Source organism: Lithobates pipiens, unplaced genomic scaffold (assembly GCF_037356315.1).
Source record: "Lithobates pipiens isolate NorthernLeopardFrog02 unplaced genomic scaffold, aLitPip1_a1.2 Scaffold_18, whole genome shotgun sequence".
Taxonomy (NCBI): Eukaryota; Metazoa; Chordata; class Amphibia; order Anura; family Ranidae; genus Lithobates; species Lithobates pipiens.
Window position 1 is genome coordinate 627,088,813 of NW_027507758.1, and position 24,895 is coordinate 627,113,707.

The 24,895-nt window shown below is 45.4% G+C and overlaps 2 protein-coding genes across 4 annotated transcripts in view; one reads left to right on the forward strand and one right to left on the reverse strand.

Moving 5' to 3' along the window:
- Positions 1–24,895, reverse strand: part of LOC143986870 (uncharacterized) — a 377,747-nt gene that overhangs the window by 130,233 nt on the left and 222,619 nt on the right. The gene's annotated exons all lie outside the window — the stretch shown is intronic.
- LOC143989616 (uncharacterized) overlaps positions 9,403–24,895 on the forward strand; it is a 32,494-nt gene continuing 17,001 nt past the window's right edge. For 2 of the 3 annotated variants that reach the window (XM_077489833.1, XM_077489834.1), the window contains exon 1: positions 9,403–9,476. The gene's annotated coding sequence lies outside the window, so the exon portion shown is untranslated. The remainder of the gene's footprint in view (positions 9,477–24,895) is intronic. The other variant, XM_077489835.1, reaches the window with a different exon arrangement.

Genomic DNA, 24,895 nt, shown 5'->3' on the forward strand with positions numbered 1-24,895 from the left:
CAGCAGACAACAGAGCAAGTAACCCTGGGAGGAGAATTTTTCGGCCGGAGATCTTGCCAGAAGACCCAAAGCACATTCCCCAGGTGCCTAGGTCTAGTAACACCTATGGTGAGAATCCACATTTTGCTTCCAGGTGAACCCCAGAATCTCCATAAATCCAGTCTAGATACACAAATTGTGTCTGCAGCACAGAGAAGGAAGATTATCGGAGAGAAATACAGGAATACAGGACGGGGAACACAGCTCAGGAAAGTGACCAGGGGATTACAGGCTGATATCACCCAGTCCCCGCCCTACTCTGGACCAATCAGTGAGCAGTATGGGTGGAGGAATGTATTTAGTGTTAATGACCCACCTGTGCTGATCTCTGTAGGAGTGTCCTCCTCTATAAATGTCCTCGTTATTCCATCCTCCTCCATAGAATGCTGATCATTCCTCACATACCTCTCTTCTTCTTCTGATTTAACCTCAAATTCTATATCGATTGGATCTCCACTCTAAATCAAGAGAATGAAAGAAAATATCATCTGTAAGATATAAGCTTAAATATTGTGACATCACATAAAAATCCACACATAGTCTCCATGATTCTGTGTTTTATAAGCTCCGTCCCACCAACCTTGTAACAGTGAGGGATGGTGTGACCTTCCTGTGTGGAATCCCAGGAATACAGAGGATGGGGACATCTCTCTGGTGGGTTCCTGGTATTAGGTGGTTCCATCATATCCTTGTGTCCTTCTGAAAACTCCTCCATCACTCCATACTCCTCATCCTCCTCTTTATACTCTTCTTTAACAACAATATCATTATCCCCGAGGTTTCCACTCTGAATATATAATAAAAAATTCATTGTAACAAACATGCTGTGTATAAATCAGAATTACCAATAATTGTCAATCATCTACCTGATGATGGTGAGGGATGGTGTGACCTTCCTGTGTGGAATCCCGGGAATACAGAGGACGGGGACATCTCTCTGGTGGGTTTCTGTAGCTGGATGACCCCACCATGGTGTCCTGGTACAGATCTTTGTGTTCTTTTAGAAACTCGGACTCCTCCATCACCCCATCCTCATCATCCTCCTCTTTTATCTCTTCTTTAACTTCAACTTTAGAATCTCTCAGGTTCCCATTCTGAACATAGAATAAAAATGACATTAATGGTAACAATGCAGATAATGTACAGATCCTAATGACACTATCAGTGATTTTTCCTCATCTACCTGATGATGGTGAGGGATGGTGTGACCTTCCTGCATGGAATCCCGGGAATACAGAGGACGGGGACATCTCTCTGGTGGGTTCCTGGTATTTGGTGGCTCCATCATATCCTTGTGTCTTTTTGAAAACTCCTCCAGCACTCCATACTCCTCATCCTCCTCTTTATACTCTTCTTTAACAACAATATTATCATCCCCGAGGTTTCCACTCTGAATATAGAATCAACGTGATATCAAAGGAAACAATGCAGATAATGTACAGATCCTAATGATACTATCAGCGATTGTTCCTCATCTACCTGAAGATGGTGGGGGATGGTGTGATCTTCCTGTGTGGAATCCTGGGAATACAGAGGATGGGGACATCTCTCTGGTGGGTTCCCATTACTGGATCCATCTGTAGGAAACACACACACTGACTGAATACATTGTTTCTATGTGTTTATCAGATGATGGGGGATCTAGGTGGAGCCTCCGTACTGCTCTCTCCTTTACAATAAAGTCTCCTCTTACCCGGTGATGTGAGGGGCGGCTGATTGTCCATCATGACGTCCTTGTAGAGATCCTTGTGTCCTAAATACTCCCACTCCTCCATGGAGAAATAGACAGTGACATCCTGACACCTTATAGGAACCTGACACACACAATGATACAGTCACCATCCAGACACATCCCTTGTCTGTTACTGGATAATGTCCCAGAATTCCCAGAATCCTCCTCACCTCTCCTCCATCATCTCTCTGGTGACTTCTAGAATCTTCTTTGTATTTCTCTATTCTATCAGGGAGGGAGGTGGAGGCAATGTGATGGTCATATGATCTCCAGACTTCACAGGAGGAAAACTCTAGATCTGAACACAAAGAGTAAAATAAAATGATATTCTCAGAATCCTCCTCACCTCACCATTCAGGTCTCCATTTTATTAAAGCCCCACTTCAGGCTGAGGTATAATTTACCCACACAGGACCCCCACACTATATAGGTTAAAAATGTGTTGCAGGCATTCTAATGTCATTACATACAATGCAGGACCAACAGTCCCACTTTGTTAGTGAGGATGCAATGGGTCCGCCCACATCCTAAGAGGAGCAGTAAAAAAAAAAAGCCAGATGGAGGGAGCTGTGAGGTCAGTGTGATGTCATAGGACATATAGACTTTGGATGGAGGGACATTTGGATGGGGAGATTTGAGGGGTCCTCTATATGAGGCTCTTATGCAATCCAAGTCATTGTTCCTTGGTTCTTAAGGTGGATGCTTAATAACGTTATCTAGTTCTTTAACCACTTGCAGACCGGACCATTTTGCTGGTCAAAGACCAGACCACTTTTTGCGATTCGGCACTGCGTCGCTTTAACTGACAATTGCGCGGTCGTGCGACGTGGCTCCCAAACAAAATTGACGTCCTTTTTTCCCACAAATAGAGCTTTCTTTTGGTGGTATTTGATCACCCCTGCGGTTTTTATTTTTTGCGCTATAAACAAAAATAGAGCGACAATTTTGAAAAAAAACGCATTATTTTTTACTTTTTGTTATAATAAATATCCCCCAAAAATATATAAAAAAACATTTTTTTCCCTCAGTTTAGGCCGATACGTATTCTTCTACATATTTTTGGTAAAAAAAATCGCAATAAGCGATTATTGATTGGTTTGCGCAAAAGTTATAGCGTTTACAAAATAGGGATAGTTTTATAGCATTTTTATTAATAATTTTTTATTATTTTTTTTTTTTTCTAGTAATGGCGGCGATCTGCGATTTTTATTGTGACTGTGACATTGTGGGGGACCCATCGGACATTTTTGACACATTTTTGGGACCATTGTCATTTATACAGTAATCACTGCTATATAAATGCAGTGATTCCTGTGTAAATGACACTGGCAGTGAAGGGGTTAACCAGTGGGTGGCAGTGTAGGGGTTAAGTGTTCCTAGGGGTGTGTTACTAACTGTGGGGGGGCTGGGCTTTCATTTAGTGAACACTGATCTCTGCTCCAATCACATGGAGCAGAGATCAGCGTCACTAGTTGCTAGGCATAATGGAGAAATGTTGTTTACACAGCATTTCCTCCATTCAGCCGCTCCGTGAGACGATCGCGGGGATGCCCGCGGCGATCGAGTCCGCGGGTCCCGCGGCCGGACTCACGGGGGTCCCGACCAGCGCGGGAGCACGCCGCCGGTGGCGCGCTCCCGATGGCAGGGCGGCATCGAATATTGGACATACCTGTACGCCAATATGCCTGCCCGTGCCATTCTGTCGACGTACATCGCTGCGCGCTGGTCGGGAAGTGGTTAAGCCGGTATTTTCTCTTTGAAGAGTATCTTTGGGAATCTTCCTGATTTTTTGGTTATATGCATTTATATACTCAGAGGATTAATACCCTGGAGTTTTTTGATTGGAAAATATCTCCAGGTGACGATGTATCTAAAATTATAGTTGGGTGGTCAGAATTCAACAGGAAATCATTTCCGAAACCCATATAGGGCTAGTTTGGATGAGCATATGTGTCCATTTTTTTCCTCTTTTCTATTGTTCCTGGGTGTGTCCCTCCTCTCCTAATCTGAAGCGTGAAGTTTGACCTTTACCATACAGAAATCTGTCAGGAATGTGTGAAAGTAAGCTCTCATGTGATCAGGTGACGTGCGGAGGAACGGAGTGTAAATAGCAGACAATTTTCCCCAGAGCTCCTAATGGTGGGGATGGATTTTGCTGAGTTCTGGTGCCAAGTTTCCACCCCCCAGGATCACTGCAGGTGTGGAGAAAAGCTGTGTAAGAGGATATGGAGGAGAGATGAGGAGGAGATCCAGGAATCAGGATAAAAGGTCAGGACAAGCAACAGACGAGAGCATCCAAGAGATGAAGCCGGGGTCACTACACAGAAAATCAATCCAAGGAAACAACAGGCAGGACGAGGAATAGCAAGAAGGAGCTCAGAGACAAATGAGAATATTGCTCAGCCAATAGGAGATGATCTCAGCATGACTTACATAATGAAGGAGATGAGGGGGAGGGGAGGAAGTCACTTATGGTGACTACAGAGAGATGGAAATTCAGCGGGTTCAGCAGGGATCGGTCACATTTCCATCCATGTGTGGTCACTGCCGGATAAAAGTCACTCCATCAGCGGCTGCAGCCAATAGCTTCATTACTGATCTGTGTATTCTGAGAGCGGAGGAGCGCCCCCCATTGTCAGAATACAATAGTGCAGCGGGGAGGATTCCCCCATCCCCCTCCAATGTGTGGATGGGGGAATCACTTCAGATTTTTTCACTCATCCCACTGGATGAACGATAAAGCTGAACCATGTATGGCCAGATTTGGAAGGAAGAAATATTATTTATCAACTGATCCCCCTGAAGGGGTTAAAGCGGAGGTCCACCCTAAAGTGGACCTTCCGCTCATTGGAATCCTCCCCCCCTCCGGCGCCACAATTGGCACCTTTCAGGGGGGAGGGGGGTGCAGGTACCTGTACAGTACAGGTATCTGCACCCACTTCCGGCGTAGATTCTGCAGAAGGTACGCCCCTTTCCGCAGAATCTACGCCCCTTTTCGAAAGTCCCCCGCTGCCTGCTGGGAAACACACGGATCCCAGAGACAGCGGGGACCATCCTTATTGCGCAGCACGACTCCCGCATGCGCAGTAGGGAAACGGGAAATGAAGATGAAAGGCTCCACTTCCTGATTCCCATACCCAAGATGGCGGCGGCAGCACCCGAGAGACGATCGAGAGATCGGCTTCGGGTGCCGAGATCGCGGGCGTGCTGGGCGGGTAAGTGTCACTAGTTTAAAAGTCAGCAGCTGCAGTATTTGTAGCTGCTGGCTTTTTAAAAAAAAAAAAAAAAAAAAAACAGCGGAACTCCGGGCGGACTCCCGCTTTAATCTATGTATTACCTCCTCTGCCGCCAGATCCAGCAGTGTCTTCTCTCTACGTCCTTCCAAATGGAATGTCAGCAGCTGACATCACTTCCTGTGTCTATACCATGGAGACTTCCTGTCTGGGTAGAGGTGAGATCACCATCTTGTGGAGGTCAGAGGAACTGCAGCCCCAAGAAACCTCTCATAGTGTGAACACGGCCTTGTGCTATGTGTGTATGCAGTGGTGTAACGTGGGTTGTCAGCACCCAGGGCAAGGCAAGTAATTTGCGCCCCCTAACCTGTGGACTTTTAGCACTCCCTGAGTCCTGTACCTTCCCTACCTATAATAGTACTGACCAGCCTGATTCCTATACTGACCACTACACTGAACCTTACAATAAACTACATGATTCCTACACTGACCTACCTGACCACCGCACTAACCTACTTGATTCCTATACTGGCTACTACACTGACCTACCTGTCCATTACCCTGACCACTACACTGACCCTTAAACTGACCTAACTTATTCCTACACTGTCCACTACACTGATCTACCTGTCCACTACACTGACCTATCTGATTCCTACACTGACCACTACACTAACCTACCTGATTCCTACATCAACCACTACACTGACCTACCTGATTCCTACAACAAACACTACACTAACCTCTACACTGACCTACATGATTCCTATACTGCCCACTACACTGATCTACCTGTCCACTATACTGACCCTTACACTGACCTATCTGATTCCTACACTGACCACTACACTAACCTACCTGATTCCTACATCAACCACTGCACTGACCTACCTGATTCCTACAACAAACACTACACTAACCTCTACACTGACCTACCTGATTCCTATACTGACCACTACACTGACCTACCTGTCCATTGCACTGACCTAACTGTCCACTTTACTGACCTACCTGATTCCTATACTGACCACTACACTGACCAACCTGATTCCTATACTGACCACTACACTGACCTACCAGTCCGCTACACTGACCTACCTATTCACTAAACTGACCACTACACTACACTACACTGACCACTACACTACGCTGTCCATTACACTGACCACTACACCATCCATTACACTACACTGTCCACTATACTACGCTGTCCACCACTACACTGACCACTACACTGTGCTGGCCACTACACTGACTACTACACTGTCCATTACACTACATTGGCCACTATACTACACTGGCCCCTACACTACACTGACCACTGCACCGCACTGTCCACTACACTATGCTATCCACTACACTACACTGACCACTACACTATGCTATCCACTACACTACACTGACCACTACACTATGCTGTCCACTACACTACACTGGCCACTACACTGTCCACTACACTGTGCTATCCACTACACTATGCTGTCCACTACACTTCGCTGTCCACTACACTACACTGGCCACTACACTGTCCACTACACTGTGCTGTCCACTACACTGACTACTACACTGTCCATTACACTACATTGGCCCCTACACTACACTGGCCCCTACACTACACTGACCACTACACTATGCTATCCACTACACTACACTGACCACTACACTATGCTATCCACTACACTACACTGACCACTACACTATGCTATCCACTACACTGACCACTACACTATGCTGTCCACTACACTACACTGGCCACTACACTATGCTGTCCACTACACTGTCCAAGACACTACACTGACCACTACAATATCCACTCCACTACACTATGCTGTCCACTACACTATGCTGTCCACTACACTACACTGGCCACTATACTGTCCACTACACTACACTGACCACTACACTATGCTGTCCACTACACTGTCCAAGACACTACACTGACCACTACAATATCCACTCCACTACACTACGCTGTCCACTACACTACGCTGTCCACTACACTGTCCACTATACTATGCCGTACACTACACTACACTACACTACACTGTCCACTACACTACACTGTCCACTACACTGACCACTACACTGACCACTACACTGTCTACTACACTACACTATGCTGTCTACTACACTGCACCATGCTTTCCACTACACTACATTGACCTACCTACAGTATTCCTATACTGACCACTACATGGCGTGACTCTCTCTGGCTGGCTGCTCCCTAGTCCACTCCCCCGGGGCCAGCAACATGACTCTACTCTCAGGAGGGAGTCCCATCTTCTTTTTTTTGTCTTCTATTATTTTGGAGGAGAGGAGGAGGAGTCGACAGTGGCGGCTCACACTCACAGCAAGGCTGAGTCAGGACTCCTGAAGCAACCATGATTGCGGACAGGCGAGCCCTGCCACTGCACATGACCCAATTACAGGGCACCGGAGACTGAACATGGCGGCCGGAGCGCGGGGACACAGGAAATGGAAATTAGGAGGAAGAAGACAGTAGCGACAGCCACTGGCGTGGGATTTCCCCCCCTAAATGTTGCGCCCGGGGCCATTATCCCCTCCGCACCCCCCACGCTATGCCACTGTGTGTATATATATGTATATACTGTATATCCTCCCCCTTTCTCTCCTCCCTTGCAGAAGTGAGCAAGGAGGATCCAGTTCCTTTGCCATCGGAGGTGAGGAGAGTGTGAAGGATGTTGGTTACTCTGGTAGATGAAAAGCTGGGAGTCATATTGCTCTGGTGAGTGGGGAAGCACTACTAAGGGGGCGCCCTCACCATCACGTGTGTAAAAGGTTGGAGAAGGCGTGGCTACACTACAGCTGTCACAGTTTGGAGCACCAAGAACTTTACACCTTATCAACTTTTCATTGGTTGGTGGGGTTTTTTGAGCAAAATGAGTTTGCTGAAGTAGATGTAAAGTGGAAGCAGTGGTCTGGCAGAGAACACTATAATGAGTACAAAATATAGTATGATTACATGAAATTGCACAGATTTTTAGTTTATTCAATATAGCAGCAAATATTATAAGTGTAGCACTGACTCCTGAAGGAGCGGCTGGCTTTATTGGGCTTACCGTTATTTTCTGCACCTCGTATGCGTTTAGGGGTTTCCCGTGGTAGATGGCCCAAGAAATATAGAGACTGACGACAGATCCGCTTACAGGGGTTTTTATTTGCGACGAAACTTAGTTAAGCAACAGTCTCTCAGTATAGGATCAGAGGGTTTGGGTGGAAAGTCCAGGTACTCTTAGTGTCAAAAACGGTATGAGAGAACTTTCTTACTTTGAATAAATCAAGAGAATAGCCATTCACAGCTGGATCTTCGCCCTAATTGGATAGTCCTTCTCTCACCAGGCCTAGCAGCCAACAGGGTGCTTGAGTCAGGAACAAGTCTCTGCCACAGACTTTATGATAGAACACGTGTAGGAATAAATCTCTGCCACAGACTTTGTTATAGTACATGAACAAGGAAACTTGAATACTTGTAGAACACTCGTGTGGTACCAGTATCTTGCAACCGGTCCGGTGATACCGCACAAGATTGGATTTACTTAGGTCCTTCAGCTTTACCAGGCTCTTTTTGAGAAGCCAACTTTTGCGTGGCCTTCTCCCGAAGAATCTTCCCCTGGATGACTTCGTAGTTGCTGGGCCTCTCCACATCTTGAGACGGCACCGGACCACCTCCAAATCCTTCCTCTAGTTTTCTTGCCTCGGGCTAGCCAGCCCCGAGACATAAAGTCAGGTGGATCTGCACCCCAGGCCATAGGGATCCTGGGGGCTGGTCAGGAGGACCAGGACCATGTAGTCAGAACATACTTCTGGACCCCGAAACACGTGACATCCGCATCTCAAGGACCCTCTCCCAGAAAGCACAGCAAGAGTGACACTTCCACTGGGCGGGCTCCGAGAGAAAGTAATCTTAAAGCACCCAACCAGACTGTGTTACCATGCCTGCCAGAAGTGGCAGTGCCCCCCATGGCCAGGCAGAACACCCTGTAGTCTAGTCAGACTGATGCTGAGGTCAAAATTTGGAGTAATTAAACCCAAACCAAACTGCGGGCCAGGTGTAACATTAACTTTCAAAAACACATGCTCTTCAGGAGCTGGCGCTACATAAGAATAAAGAAGTAGGTGCAAAATCTAAGCAGTGGATCTGCAGGGAACAGCATCTTGAGCACAATGCATTTTATGTTGTATATGAATTTGCACATGGATCAGTTTACATAATTTATTGATAAACACCATAAGATCAATAAAGTAGGTGTAATCTGAAAGCAGTAGATCCGCAGAGAATATTATTTTGAGCCCCTAGCACTTTATATATGACGGGACGGCTCTTTGGAAGACAGGAAGTGATGTCAGGAACAGACAGGAAGTGATGTCAGGTATAAATAAATTCCGGGTGAGAGGTGAGTGGGGAGGAAGTAAAGAGAAGACGTTACTGGATTAAAGAATCAGCAGAGGAGGTAATAAGATCTTATTTTCTATTTACACCCAGTAACCCCCCGTCATGTCCGTCCTCTTCCTCCATAGTCACTGTGATGTCTTTTATCTCCAGCAGATGATGATACACACATATATAGTGTGGAAATGTAGAATATCCCCGTATATTACAATGAGGGAATTTCTGGTCTGTACCACGAGGGGAGTTATTGATGTCAGTAAATGTCGGTTGCAGACATTGTATGTGGGGGGAATGAAATGATAATAAAGGTCGGGATTAGGGAAGATTTCTGTAAGATTTTACAATCGAAATGATCAGCGATCCCTCCAGAGACACTATGATGAGTCTCACAATAGGGGTCTGAAAGGGACAGGATTTTGGGGGGATGAGATGGTGAACTCAGGGGGAGGGGCAATTTTATTTTTAAAAAAAACATTCCTTCATCCACCAGAGTATCTGTGACCGGGACCCTGGCGGTGGATTATCGCTTCTGCTCCTTATGCCGGTATTCCCCATTTACTGCTATAGAGGTGTCTATTGTTTTACAGGCACTATAGAACTCTGTGGGACTACAGGGCCCAGCACACCTAGTCATCTACAGCCAGGGGTTGTAAGTAGGGATGAGCTCAGGCGTGTTCGCATGGAACACGTGCAGAGCCCGCCAGGAAGTCGGTGCAAAGCTGCGCAAATCACAGGCAGTGAGACATTGCCCCTGATCTCTGCTGCCGCACATCGGGGAAATGTCTCACTGCCTGTGATTAGCGCAGCGCTGCGCCGACTTCCTGGTGGGCTCTGCACGTGTTCCATGCGAACACGCCTGAGCTCATCCCTAGTTGTAAGTGCTGCCAGGCTACCCCAGGAGTTGTCTGACACTTTTTTATCAGAAAGTTTTTTTGGAACTCTCGTGTTGTGGATTCCGATATTTTGTCCATAGTACGAGCTCTGCCCGAATATTTATTATTTGTAGAGTAACCCCTTCAGGGTCAGAACATTTCCCCATTTATGGGGCCGGAACTTTCTCTTCATTTTGGAATTATATTCTAGTAATATGTGTTATTGTGTCCCCGATCACCTCCACGCCAGTTATTGTGTCCCCGATTAACACCACACCAGTTATTGTGTCCTCGATCACCTCCACACCAGTTATTGTGTCCTCGATCACCTCCACGCCAGTTATTGTGTCCTCGATCACCTCCACGCCAGTTATTGTGTGCCTCGATCACCTCCACGCCAGTTATTGTGTCCCCCCGATCACCTCCATGCCAGTTATTGTGCCCCCCCCGATCACCTCCACGCCAGTTATTGTGTCTGCCCCGATCACCTCCACGCCAGTTATTGTGTCCCCCCGATCACCTCCACGCCAGTTATTGTGTCCCCCCCGATCACCTCCATGCCAGTTATTGTGTCTGCCCCGATCACCTCCACGCCAGTTATTGTGTCCCCCCGATCACCTCCACGCCAGTTATTGTGTCCCCCCCGATCACCTCCACGCCAGTTATTGTGTCCCCCCGATCACCTCCACGCCAGTTATTGTGTCCCCCCCGATCACCTCCACGCCAGTTATTGTGTCCCCCCGATCACCTCCACGCCAGTTATTGTGTCCCCCCGATCACCTCCACGCCAGTTATTGTGTCCCCCCGATCACCTCCACGCCAGTTATTGTGTCCCCCCGATCACCTCCACGCCAGTTATTGTGTCCCCCCGATCACCTCCACGCCAGTTATTGTGTCCGCCCCGATCACCTCCACGCCAGTTATTGTGTCCCCCCCGATCACCTCCACGCCAGTTATTGTGTCCCCCCCGATCACCTCCACGCCAGTTATTGTGTCCCCCCGATCACCTCCACGCCAGTTATTGTGTCCCCCCGATCACCTCCACGCCAGTTATTGTGTCCCCCCGATCACCTCCACGCCAGTTATTGTGTCCCCCCCGATCACCTCCACGCCAGTTATTGTGTCCCCCCCGATCACCTCCACGCCAGTTATTGTGTCCCCCCGATCACCTCCATGCCAGTTATTGTGTCCCCCCGATCACCTCCATGCCAGTTATTGTGTCCCCCCCGATCACCTCCACGCCAGTTATTGTGTCCCCCCCGATCACCTCCACGCCAGTTATTGTGTCCCCCCCGATCACCTCCACGCCAGTTATTGTGTCTGCCCCGATCACCTCCACGCCAGTTATTGTGTCCCCCCGATCACCTCCACGCCAGTTATTGTGTCCCCCCCGATCACCTCCACGCCAGTTATTGTGTCCCCGATCACCTCCACACCAGTTACAGTGTTGCCCCTGCCTGCCACTTTTACCTACCCTGACCTTTTTATTGACCATGAGTCTGCCTGCTACCTGGACCAAATATTTTTTCTGCTTGCTGACCGTGTCTCTGCCTGCATCCTGAACTGACCCATCTGCACATCCCATTGACTACATTCCTGCAAGACACCACGCCAGAGAACATCACATTTGTGGGGGCAGCCATGTACCAGTAGGCTAAACTTGCTTGACTTGTAGGAACTGAGACTGCTATAGATGACGCTACACTAAGCTACATTCCCTGGCCATTATGCCCCTTACACACGATCAGATTTTCCAACAACAAATGTTGGATGTGAGCTTGTTGGTGGAAAATCCGACCGTGTGTATGCTCCACCGAACATTTGTTGCCGGACTTTCGCCAACAAATGCTGGCTAGCAGGTTCTCAGATTTACCGGCAACAAATTTTTGTTGTCAGACTTTCCGATCGTGTGTACACAAGTCCGTCGGACAAAAGTCCACGCATGCTCAGAAGCAGAAGCGGCCGGTATTGTAAACTAGCATTTGTAATGTCGAATTAACATTCGTGCCGCGGCAAATTAGGGAATCTCCAAATGCAGCGGACAATTTTCTTCTTCTTCTTTAATGGGATAATAATGAAGCTGCTTTGCTGGTGATACTGATTATTGCAAACACATTTTCAAAGGCTTTTTTTTTCAAGTGATATCAATAATAATAATAATGATGGCGCAAAAAGAAAAGCGCAAATCAACACTCGTCAAACTTCTACTAACATGAAATTAGCAGAAGGAGCCCAAAGGGTGGCGCTAAAGATCTGAAAAACCATGTAGTACGTCACTACGTTCGTAATTGTTGGCCAACATTTGTGTGACCGTGTGTATACAAGGCAAGTTGGAGCCAACAACCTTCAAACAAAATTCCCTGGTTTTGTTGTCGGAAAGTCCAATCGTGTGTACGGGGCATTACACTACATTGGCTTTTACACAATTGGTTGATTTGTGTGATAGACAAGATACAATGGGCTCCATTCTCTAAAGCAGATCACATGCGGTATTTAGGTGATCTGACACATTTCCCAAATACGGCATGCAATGCTAAATATGTCAATTCACTTTCCATTTATGCTGTTTTTACCTTTCAAAAGCAAAAACGTTCAGTAAATATGGCATAAAACAGCATGAAAGTAAATTCACAGCAGGAAATAAATAAATAAATGCATGTGGTAATGAAGTAGTGATCGAGACATGCAATATTTAAGGAATGTGTTTGATTTTAACCAATTGTTAAGACGCCAGCAGGTGTTGGCATCCTTAACGATCAGTAAACAACATGGTTGTTAAGAAGCAGGCGGCCGCCATGTCATTAACAACCATGAGTCGTCTGCTGAATGTAAACAAATAATTTGCCTGCATTTAAAAATTAAGAAATATGGTATGCATTGTAAGAGGAACCCCACGCTAAATACATTTTAAAAAATGGTATGGGGTCCCCACCAAAATCCAGTCTTTTTTCTTTTAAACTTAAGCATTTTTATTAAGTTTTAATAGGATTACAGATTGCAAGGAAGTGAACAACACAGTAATGTATATATGAATTTACAAATCTCATCAAACTTCCACATAGGTTGGACTTTCTTCAACTTCATCTACTATGTAACTTTGTTTAGAGAGATCTTATATAAAAGAGGGTAATCACACTTAGTGTTGAGCTTATAAAGTTGGTTTACAATATGACAACAAATGAAAACAAGATTTGAGTTCAGACTGTAGTTGATTGGAGTATAAGGTTAGAGTGTTAAGTGTAAAGGAATCAGTGTTTAGTTGAGGACCCAGCGGGAACGAGACCTCGGGCAGATGAAAATATCTTTTAAGGGAGCTTTTACAATAGGTTGGTCATTTAAGTTCACCAGGACCTTTCAGGTGTAGAAGCCAGGACTTCCAATTTTTTGTGAAAGATTGGATTTTTATGTTTGCCTTGGCATAGGCATATTCGAGCAGGCAGTTTTCGTTCAAAGTTTAGAAAATGAATTAATTAAGCCATTGTTGGTGGTTGAGTGCATTTCCACTTTCTTGCAATGGCGAAGCAAATGGAAATGAAGATATGTGTTATGAGGGTGTTAAGGTTGAGAGGTCAGAGGTGAGAGTCCATGCCGAATAACAGCATCTGAGGAGTCAAAGAGAGGGCTAGGTTTGTAGAGGAAGTGATAAATGTTGCTATTTCAGACCAGAATCTCCTCAGCACCGGGCAGCTCCACCAAATGTCAAACAATGAACCATGGTGGCCACACTGCCTCCAGCAGGTGGATGGAGCCGTTGAGTACATGTGAGCCAGTCTGGCCCGGGTCAAATACCAGTTATGAAATATTTTTTGTGCAGTTTCCCAATGAGAGATGCATCATGAGCCTTTAGAAGTGGCGTTCAGGGCTGAGTGCCATTGTTCCTATGGTGTGGGTGTGGTTTATCCATTGTTTCCAGCTGAAGATTTACTGTGAAGAAGAGGGTTCAGGAGGAGTTTGCAGATATAAGATATTCTTTGGAAGATGATCGTGCAATGGTGCAGAAGTGTATTAAGTTCAAAATAACAGTATCACAAGAGAGCTGGAGCAGATGAAGCGCAGACTGCAGTTAAAGGTACATGTAAAATTGCTTGGGGTTGGGTGGTTATGACAGACATAGTCGTTGAAACGATTTGAGTACAGAGTTAGCATAAAGTGCTCCTAGGTTGTCGAGGCCAACTTTAATCCAGGAGGTAAAGGATGTATTTGGGATAAGAAGTACTAGTGTGTTTAGGGGATGGTAGGAGAGTAGTGCAGTTGGAATGCCATTGGATTTTTGATAGATTGATTTCCATACTCGAGTCGTAGCTGTGACAGTGTCCAAAAAGGATCTAGGCGGTTGCATGTTTTAGGAGGATGGCGCTAAGTAGACTTTTGGGGATGTTATCAGGGCTGTACACTTGCTTTGAAGCCAGGTTTGTTGGTGGAAGGGGGTCCACCATACTTTAGCTTGGTCCAGTATCAGGGCCGTTTTTAGGGCAGGGCAAAAGGGGGAAGCTGCCCTGGGCCCTGTCATTGTTGTGGGGCCCAAAGCAGCTGCCTCATACTTGCCAACTATCCTGGTTTAAATGCCCTTGTCCCTTGAGCTTTTAGTTCTGTGCTGTGTCCCGGTATCTCAATGTGAAGTGCTGCTACTAATGCTGCCCAGCTCTGCCCATTTGTAGGGAATGTTGCGGACAAATTCTTTGCTGCATTGAGCAGTATCTGCAGATATGTTGGCGTATAGAGAGAACCATATGTAGGTAGTCGGGAGAGACTGTGAGGTTGTGGCTGCTCTGAGGATCTGAAAAGTGGATACCAGTACATCACAGGGAACATCATTAGGTAGGTAGGCTGGCTTAGGAAACCTGTGGGCTCGATCTATGGTAAGATCGGGTATGGTGAGATGTGGAAGCAGTTTTAGAAACAGATGTTGTGTGTATACTGTATGTATTCAGGTCAGCAGGTTTAATGTTCTCAGGTATGCCGCAAAATGTCATGTTATTACGTAGCGACCTATCTTCAAGGTCCGCCATCTTTACTTGCAGGTATCGGAGCTCTTGTGACTGCTGCTCCAATGCAGAGACCATGTCATTGTATGCTTTAGTGTTGTCAGAGATCTGCTTCTCAGCTTCAGCACGCTCCTCAATGTGGTCTACTCTCATAGTAAGATGAGCAATTGAGGAGCGGAGTTCCCTTTGAATTTCTTTGTGGTGGGAGAGCAGCATGTGCTCAGATGCAGGCTTCTCACTAGTAGGGAGAGCTGCCAGTGATTCCTGAGTGTCTTCCTCAAAGTGAGGTTGTGGGGGAGGGGAGCATAGAGTATCAGGCTCTGCTTCTTCCATTCGCTGGTTGTGGGGTGGGAGAGCCTCGTGTCTGCTGCTCTGTGTACCCATCGGCGCCATCTTGGAATGCCTGTGAGGAAGAGACAAGAGGAAAGAACTATGTGAGGCAGCGCAGGGTGGTGCATACAGAGTGTCTGCACTTTGTGTTGGGATGTGTGTCACCTGTGATCGCTGCTGCTGCAGGCCGCCTTGTGTTGGTGTGGAGTGGAGCTGCCCATGTATGCAGCGATCTCAGTCAGCTGCTTGTTTTCTCTCTGGAGTGTCAGGGGTGTTAGGAGTGACAGCTCTGCAAGGTGGGGTGTGTGTTCACCTGTTTCCCATCGCCGCTGTGAGCTGCTGTGTCCCGATGTGGTGCGGAGTTCCATGATCAAGCAGTCACCTCAGTCCACCACTTGGCCACGCCCCCCATACCAGTCCCTTATCCGAGCATGCAGCCCAGAAGGCCAGGAAAGGGGGGACAAGTTAGTGCACCCCCTCCTGAACTATACCAGAGCACATGCCATCAACATGTGGCGTGCTTTGGGGCAGGGGCTCTCCCCCCAGGGAACTTGTCTCCATGTTGATGAGGACAAGGGCTTAAACCCTAGTCAGATGGTTGTGGAGATCTGCAGGTGGGGGGCTTATTGGAATCTGGAAGCCTCCTTTAACAATGGGGGAGATCCTGCCCCCAGGTGAATGAATATGGGGTACATAGTACTCTTCACCAAAAAAGTGGCAAAAGTTATTAAGTTATTATTCAACCCCCCAAAAATAAATAAATGTCCCTAGAAGTAGATCCAATATCAGTCACGATGAACGCCAGCCGCTGACCCAAACGGAATAAAAACTCACACTGACGCTTGGCTCCCACCGAATGACAACTCACCACTAAATAAAGTAAGGGGCGGGGCCACCCAATGACATCACTGGGTGACTCCGCCCCCTTACAACATCATTCACCCAGAATGCCACTGCCAATGGGGGTCTAGTATGGATTGGGGACCATGCTGTTTATTTTTTCTTAATTTTTAGCCACATCCTCTGCAAACAAGCCTGGCAGCGTATCCATGCCCAGATAGGAGGTCAATTCTTCTGGAGAGTACATAGCCCTAGAGTGATAGAGATCCCCATAAAAGTCGGTAAAGATACATCCCTTAGACACAGATTTTTTTTTTTGCTACAAGCAATGGTATCCCTGGGCCCTTGTATGGTCTGGCATTGAGGCCAATCACAATCACACTCATGACATTCCCCTCTGATGTAAGCATCTTTGGATTCATTAGTCACCAGGAAAAAACAATAAAAAAACCAAACATAAACTGCATTCCAGCCAGACACTGTGAAATATCCCACCCACCCTGCTTGCAAACCCAATCTTCACAAGCTTTCTCTCCAAATGACAAAACCAGCAACGGGGATAGAAAGTTTTGCCTTTTTACATAAAAAAACTTTAGCGGAGGGTATGGACAAAAAGGAAAATAAGAGAATTTGTTGTTTGAGTACAACGTAGTCCTTCGGGACTGCAAACACTTATGAAAACAGTAGTCCCCCCTGCACCGAGGGAGAGGTAAACAAATGCTTTAGCAACATGGCTGATTTACAGCATCAGAAGCAGTAGGCAACATGGTGGTAATCAACACTATCAACTCCCACAAAAGAAGGCAATGAGGAAAGAAATTGAAGTAGGGAGGATATCAGGATCTGCCCAGTGATTCCAGCCATTGGTTGGCCTCCGTCAGAGTTGTGAAAAATTGTACCTGGCCTTTATGCACCACCCTTAATCTAGCTGGGTATAGCATGCTATATGAAAAGTGTTTTTCCCGCAGATGCCTCTTTACGCCAAATAAGGATGCTCTCTGGTTCTGCATTATGGTGTAAAAATCCAGGAAGATGGTGATCGCATTATTATTATAATATTTAAGATCCTGAAAATGCAGAATACGCACCAACATGGGATGAGGCTGTTCTCCCGGGGGGGGGGGGGCTCTCTTGGGGATTCTATGAGCCCATTTAGTGGTGAATAATGGGAAGAATGCATCCTCCCCAGAGCTTCTTTCACCCAAGCAGTAAGGAATTCCTCCGATTGTTTCCCCTCCGAGAACCCCAAAAAACTGTGTTTATTGTGACTCAGGTGGTTTTCTAAATCCCCCAGCTTTGCAGCTTGGGATCTCTGTTCCATCTTAATATCTCTGATAGCAGCTGGGACAGGGAACAGATCATCTTCCACTGAGCTGATACGTTGCTTGGCATTTGATACAGGATGCCTCAGAACAGCCAGCTCTGGAAATGCAGGGGAGTCATGCCATTCGTAGCCTCCCACCTGCCAGGTCTCAGCAGCAGTGTGTGCAGGGCAGCCACATGAAAGCATGCTGCTGTTGCCACCATCTAGGGCCACCTGGGATGTTTGGGCCAGCTGCTCCTTGGGTGTCAGCGGTATATCCTTCCCATGTTTGACCATTTCTGAGTGTGAAAGGAAGGTCAGGGTACCTGCAGGAGAAATTTGTGGATCTCGGCACAGAGGTAGGCAATCCAGGATTATGGCAGGATGTGCGGCAACGGAGCTCAGAGAGAAAGTTCCTTACACCTTGGAAGTCGGACATGCCCCGTCTTCATAAATTTAAGCCAAATTGTATTCTGATACATTTCTTTGGTAAAAATAACTAAAATCCGTGTATATTATTTAGTCTGTAGGATAGTTATAGAGTCCACAAACTATGGGATACATATATCTGAAAATTGATCAGTCCTGATGTACTGACTATCTAATAACTTGTTGAGGCCCTAAAATGCCAGGATGGTACAAATATCCCCTAAAATGACCCCCTTTTTGGAAAGTAGACAGTCCAAGGTGTTTAGTAAGAGGTATGGTGCGTTTTTTGCAGCTGTCATTTTTTTGTCACAATTTTTTTTTGTTTTCAATGAGGAAATGATTATAATTTTTTTTTTTTTTTTTCAAAAAGTGTGAGAAGCAGGTTATTTCTCACACACAGCATAGGCATACTTAGAATTGCACCCCAAAACACATTCTGCAATGTTTACAAAATATGAGGGTACCACATGTGAGACTTTCACAGCCTAGATGCATAGAGGGAGCCAAAATGCAAGGCGCACCTTTTGAGCTTTTATGAAGCATAAATTATGCATCTAATTTCCTGACCTCCTATAACATTTTTGGAGGACCAGGACAGTGGAAACGCCCACAAAAATTACCTAATTTTGGAAAGTAAACACTCCCACATATTTCTGAAAGGCATAGGGAGTTTTTTGAACATGTCATTATTGGCCACAAGGTTGTTGAAAATGAAAGTTATTTTTTCTTACATAAAGTTGTTAAATAATAAGGATATTTATAATACAAACCACATGGATATACCTAGACTTACCCCAAAACACATTCTACTTAATTTAAGGAGTATGGTGATGCCACATGTGGGGGTCTTTTTCACAGCCTGCCAACACAAATCCAAGGAGCACCTTCAGGTGTTCTAGGTACATACATTACACATCTAAATTCCTAACTATCAAATTTTTGATGGCCCTTGAGCACCTGGACACTAGAAACACCCACAAAATGACCCTATTTTGGAGAGTAAACACCCAAGGTATTCTTTAGGAACCATGGTCAGTCTTTTTATGACTTAAATTTATTATTGCAAGTTTTTGAAAAATACGGAAAGAAAATGAAAATAATTTTTCTTTTACACAAAGATGTCAGTTTAATAAGATATTTCTCCCACACAACATGGACATACTTAGAATTACAGCCCAATGGGAAAGAGATCTGCAAGAATTTTGGGATTTGGAAGAATGGCATAAATCCTTCTCTAGATCCTTCAAAAGAATATTTAATATCTCTTTAATAGAAGCCAACCTAAAGCTAAAGATCATCACTAGATGGTACCTGGTCCCTACCCGAACAGCTGCCATTTCTTTATCGTACATCATAGGACATAGAGCCTTAAGTATTTACTTAGTGGCTTATAGCTGCCTTCAGGTGTTGACACTGGCACACCCAATACAGGAAGTTTACAGCAGTATCCTGCAATGAGGAAAAGGTAAGTGGAAAGCATAGTAACTGCAAAGTTCACCGATGACTTTTCTTTCAATTATATTGTAAAATGCCTTAAAAACTTCTCTAGAGGGAGTAATAGTGTATAAACCCTGTTTAAATCTGTGCTAATACAGCGTGTGTCTCAGCAGCTGGAGCGCAGGGGGTCTCCTCTGCCCCTAAATGGGCAAACTGAGTGAATAGGGATACATGTTATGTTTAAACAAGCATAAAGCTGATAAAACGGCTGTGTAAATCCCCTTCCCCGCCTCCCCTCTGACCTCTGTCTCTTGCTAAAGCACAGGAAAGGGTGTGGCGCATAAACAATCGGACTCACACCTGAAAAAGCTTAAAGCTGATACTCTGGGAAACAGACAGTGTCTATCAGAGCAGCTGAAGCAAGGCTGCCACAAGACACAGAAGCGCTGGTGCATGTAATGGGTTTACACAGGCATTTGCAGTACAGGAAAAAAAAAACATATTGTTTAGCATTAGATCATTCTATGCTACCACTGTTTTTCCTACTATTGTTCAAATAAATAGAACAGTTCTTAGAGTACCTTTTGCTTTTTGTACTTTGCACTATGGCTTCAAGGATTACTACTAAGGCACCAAAACCACCCCCAGGTGCTGGGAACTCCAGACATGCCTCCACATTGTCTTCCTCTCTGGAGATACCTGACATGGCAAGCCAGGGTGAGTCATTGGAAGCAACTGGTAGTGCAACTGCTTCTCAAACTTCAGCCCCTGTATATGTGATTGAAGATGAATTTTCCTCTGCCCTGCAGGGCTTAGAAGGAAGATTAGTGGCTTTAATCGCATCCTCCAAGGGGATAAGAAGCGTGCTGGATCCCTCTCTCTCACTCCAAACCCCTTACCAGGGGAATAGTGGGGACAGGATGCAGTATTACCCTCAAACGATTGGGATAAACAAACAAATTACTCCTCTGCCGAGGAAACAACAGTTGAAGTTTCAGCTTCATAATCTGAGGTACAAATCCTTACGGATATGGTTTGCTCCACTTTCATGCTACCCCTAACAGAGTCAGCTGAAAGTCTGGTTTCTTCTTTGGGTTCCTTGAAACTTTCACAACCAGTGCATGCGTTTCCAGTCCACACATTACTAGAGAAGCTTATTTATACCGAATGGGATCCTCCGGATAAGCATTTTCTCCCTTCAAAGAGATTCTCAGTTCTCTAACCTATGGAGGAAAAATTCACCAAAAAATTGAAAGTTCCAGCAGTAGATGCTGCGATTTCCAGTGTGAATAAAAGTTTAACTTGTCCAGTGGACAATGCACAAATGCTAAAGGATCCAACAGATAAAAAGTTGGAATTCCTGTTAAAATCCTCTTTTTTTTTTTTTTTTTTTTTTCTTTAGCAAGTACTGTTGCTCAGCCTGCAATTGCAGCTATAGGCATCTGTCAGTCCTTAAAAGACCAGTTCACAGAGGCCCTTAACGAGCTCCCTGCACAACAGGCCAGTGAGTTGGCCAATTTACCAAAAGCATTATGTTCTGCCATAGATGCTATAAAGCAGTGGTCATCAACCCTGTCCTCAGGGCCCACTAACAGGCCAGGTTTGCAAGATGACTGAAATACATCACAGGTGATATCATTTGCTGCTCAGTGATTGCAGTATTCTAGTCTGCATCTCCCCAAGGTAATACATAAAACCTGGCCTGTTAATGGGCCCTGAGGACAGGGTTGATGACCACTGCTATAAAGGATTCTATTCACCAGGCGTCTCGCCTTGCACTTGTCCTAGTACACATGTGTAGGACCCTTTGGCTAAAGGCTTGGTCAGCCGAAGCACCCTTCAAAAACCTACTGTCTAGTTTCCCATTTCTGGGAAGCGACTATTTGGCAATGATTTGGATAAATACATCCAGACAATTTCCAGTGGAAAAAGTACTCTTTTACCAGTCAAAAGAAAGTATAAACGTCCTTCATTTAAACAGACTTTGTCTCCTGCGTCAAGCACATCCGCCTCTAGGCAGCAGCGATGGCTTCCATCGTCAGATTCCAGAAAATCGTAGGGTCAGGCCCAGGCTCAAAGGAAGGCCTGGAGCCACAAGACTACAAAGCAGAATACTAAGACCTCTTCATAAAGAGGTGTCTCCCCTCACCAAGGTGGGGGGAAGACTTCTGCATTTTGCAGAAGTCTGGCAGAGGGAAACTCAGGACAGGTGGGCTCTCTCCACAGTGACTCTAGGATACAAACTAGAGTTTTGGGAGTTTCCACCATCTCACTTTCTGAGATCAAACATTCCCAAGGATCCAGGGAAAAGGCAATCCCTGTTTCAAGCATTAGACCGATTATTGACTATTGACCCAAATGGAGATGTCAGGCCCATTCTGGATCTAAAAAATCGAAATCGGCTCCTAAAAATTTGCTCATTTCGAATGGAGTCGATCAGATCAGTGGTCTCCATCCTACAAGGCGGAGAATTTCTGGTGTCCATCGACAATAGGGATGCATATTTGCATGTCCCTATATTTCCCCCTCACCAAAGGTTTCTGCTATTCGAAGTGGAACAATGGCACTTTCAGTTCGCAGCCTTACACTTCGGGCTAGCCACAGCACCACGGGTATTCACAAAAATACTGGCCCCACCTCTAGCCAGGTTGAGGGCACAGGGCATAACAGTGTTGGCGTACCTAGACGATCTATTGTTAATAGACCAGACAGTGACTCGCTTAAGGAAAGCGTACGCATTACAACTTGTTACCTGGAAAGTCTCGGTTGGATCCTCAACCTAGAGTAGCCTTCCTTAAAACCAATAAGAAGGCTGGATTACTTAGGCCTGATCATAGATACAGCCCAGAAAATGGTGTTCTTGCCTCCAGCAAAGATCAGCTCCATACAAGAGCTGGTATGGACGGTCAGGTCAAAAGCAAATCCTTCAATTCGCCTTTGCATGAGGTTGTTAGGAAAGATGGACTGCTTCATTCGAAGCAGTCCCCTATGCCCAGTTCCATTCAAGACTGTTGCAAAACAGAATCCTCTCTGCTTGAAACAAGATGACCCAAGCTTTTGACTTGCCAATGCAGCTGTCCCCAAGAGTGTCTTAATGCCTCAGTTGGTGGTTACCAAGCCAGAGTTTGCTGAAGGGGAAATCCTTCAGACCAATAATCTGGAAAGTAGTAACAGATGCCAGCCTCTCAGGCTGGGGAGTGGTACTAGAGGAGACGACTGTCCAGGCACAGTGGTCAAAAATCAAAAGAGCCCTGCCCATCAACATCCTAGAGATTCGGGCAGTGTATCTGACTCTGAAAACCTGGACCTCCCAGGTTAAAGAATTGTCAAGTCCGGATTCAATCCGACAATGCCACGGCTGTGGCCTATATAGATCACCAAGGGGGCACCAAGAGTCACTCGGCTCAGAGAGAGTTGAACCATATCCTAACTTGGGCAGAAAGGAATGTCCCATCCCTATCGGCAGTTTTCATTCCGGGAGTAGAAAATTGTCAGGCGGACTATCTAAGTCGCCAGCAGTTATTCCCAGGGGAATGGTCTCTACACCCCAAAGTGTTTTGGGCTGTTTGCCAAAGATGGCGGACTCCGGACATAGATTCTCTAGCGTCAAGATTCAACATGAAGTTAGTCAACTTTGTGTCCAGAACAGGGGATCCACTCGCATATGGAACAGATGCGATGGTAACTCCATGGGATCCGTTTTCACTGGTCTGCGCTTTTCCCACAATTCAGTTGCTGCCTCAACTTCTTTGCAGGATCAAGCTGGAAAGGAAGCCAGTAATTCTGGTAGCACCAGCATGGCCCAGAAGGTCATGCTACGCAGAGATCGTAAACATGGCAGTGGAGGGTCTTTGGCCTCTCCCACTAAGGCCAGACCTGCTATGACAGGGACCGATATTCCATCCTACTTTACGAACACTAAATTTAACGGCTTGGCTATTGAAACCTACATTCTGAAGAAGCGTGGGCTTTCCAGGTCTGTCATCTTAACTTTAACCACTTCAATACAGGGCATTTATACACCCTTCCTTCCCAGACCAATTTTTAGCTTTCAGCGCTCTCACATTTTGAATGGCAATTACTCAGTCATGCAACACTGTACCCAAACAAAATTGTTATCATATTTTTTTCATACAAATAGAGTTTTCTTTTGGTGGTATTTGATCATCACTGTTTTTTTTATTTTTTGCGACATAAGTGACAAAGAGCGAAAATTTTGAAAAAAAAAACACTTTTTTTTTTAGTTTCTATAATAAAATTTTGCAAATAAGTAATTTTTGTTCATAAATTTGGGCCAAAATTTATACTGCTACATCTCTTTGGTAAAAATAACCCAAATTAGTGGATATTATTTAGTCTCTTTGAAAGTTACAGAATCTACAAGCTATGGTGCAAATTGATCACATCTGATCACACCTGATGCACTGACGGCCTATCTAATTTTCTTGAGGCTGTGAAATGTCAGGACAGTACAAATACCCCCCAAATTACCCCTTTTTGAAAAGTAGACAGTCCAAGGTATTTAGTAAGAGGCATAGTGAGTTTTTTGAAGTTGTAATTTTTTCCCACAATTCTTGGGAAAATTAAGAATTTTTTTTCCCCATAAAATTGTTATAACAAGTTATTTCTCACACACAGCATGTGTATGACGATACAACATGTGTGGGACTTTTAAACAGCCTGGCCACACAGAGAGGTCCAACATGCAGGGAGCACCGTCAGGTGTTCTAGGAGCATAAATTCCACCTCTAATTTCCTAACGACCTATTACATTTGTGAAGGCCCTGGAAGCACCAGGACAGCGGAATTACCCACAAAATTACCCAATTTTGGAAACCAAACACCCCAACGTCTATTCTATGAGGCATAATGAGTCTTTTGAACAGTTCATTTTTAATTTTTTTTATTTCCACAAGTCTTCGGAAAACGTGGAAAGAAAATGAAAACCTATATTTTTTTTTTTTTTTTTTTTTTACACAAAGTGGTCAGTTTATAAGATATTTCTAACTCAAAGCATATACATAGCAAAAATAACACCCCAAAATTCATTCTTCCTACCTATCACACTTTTGAAGGTCCTGGAGCACCAGGACAATAGAATTGCCCATAAAATGACCTAATTTTGGAAGGCAAACACCCCAACGTGTATTGTTTGAGGCATGGGCTGGAGACAGGTATTCGGTGACTCCGATGGGCTGAAGACAGGTATTTGGTTACTCCGATGGGCTGGTGACAGGTGCTCGGGTACTCTGATGGCCTGGTGACAGGTACTCGGGTACTCTAA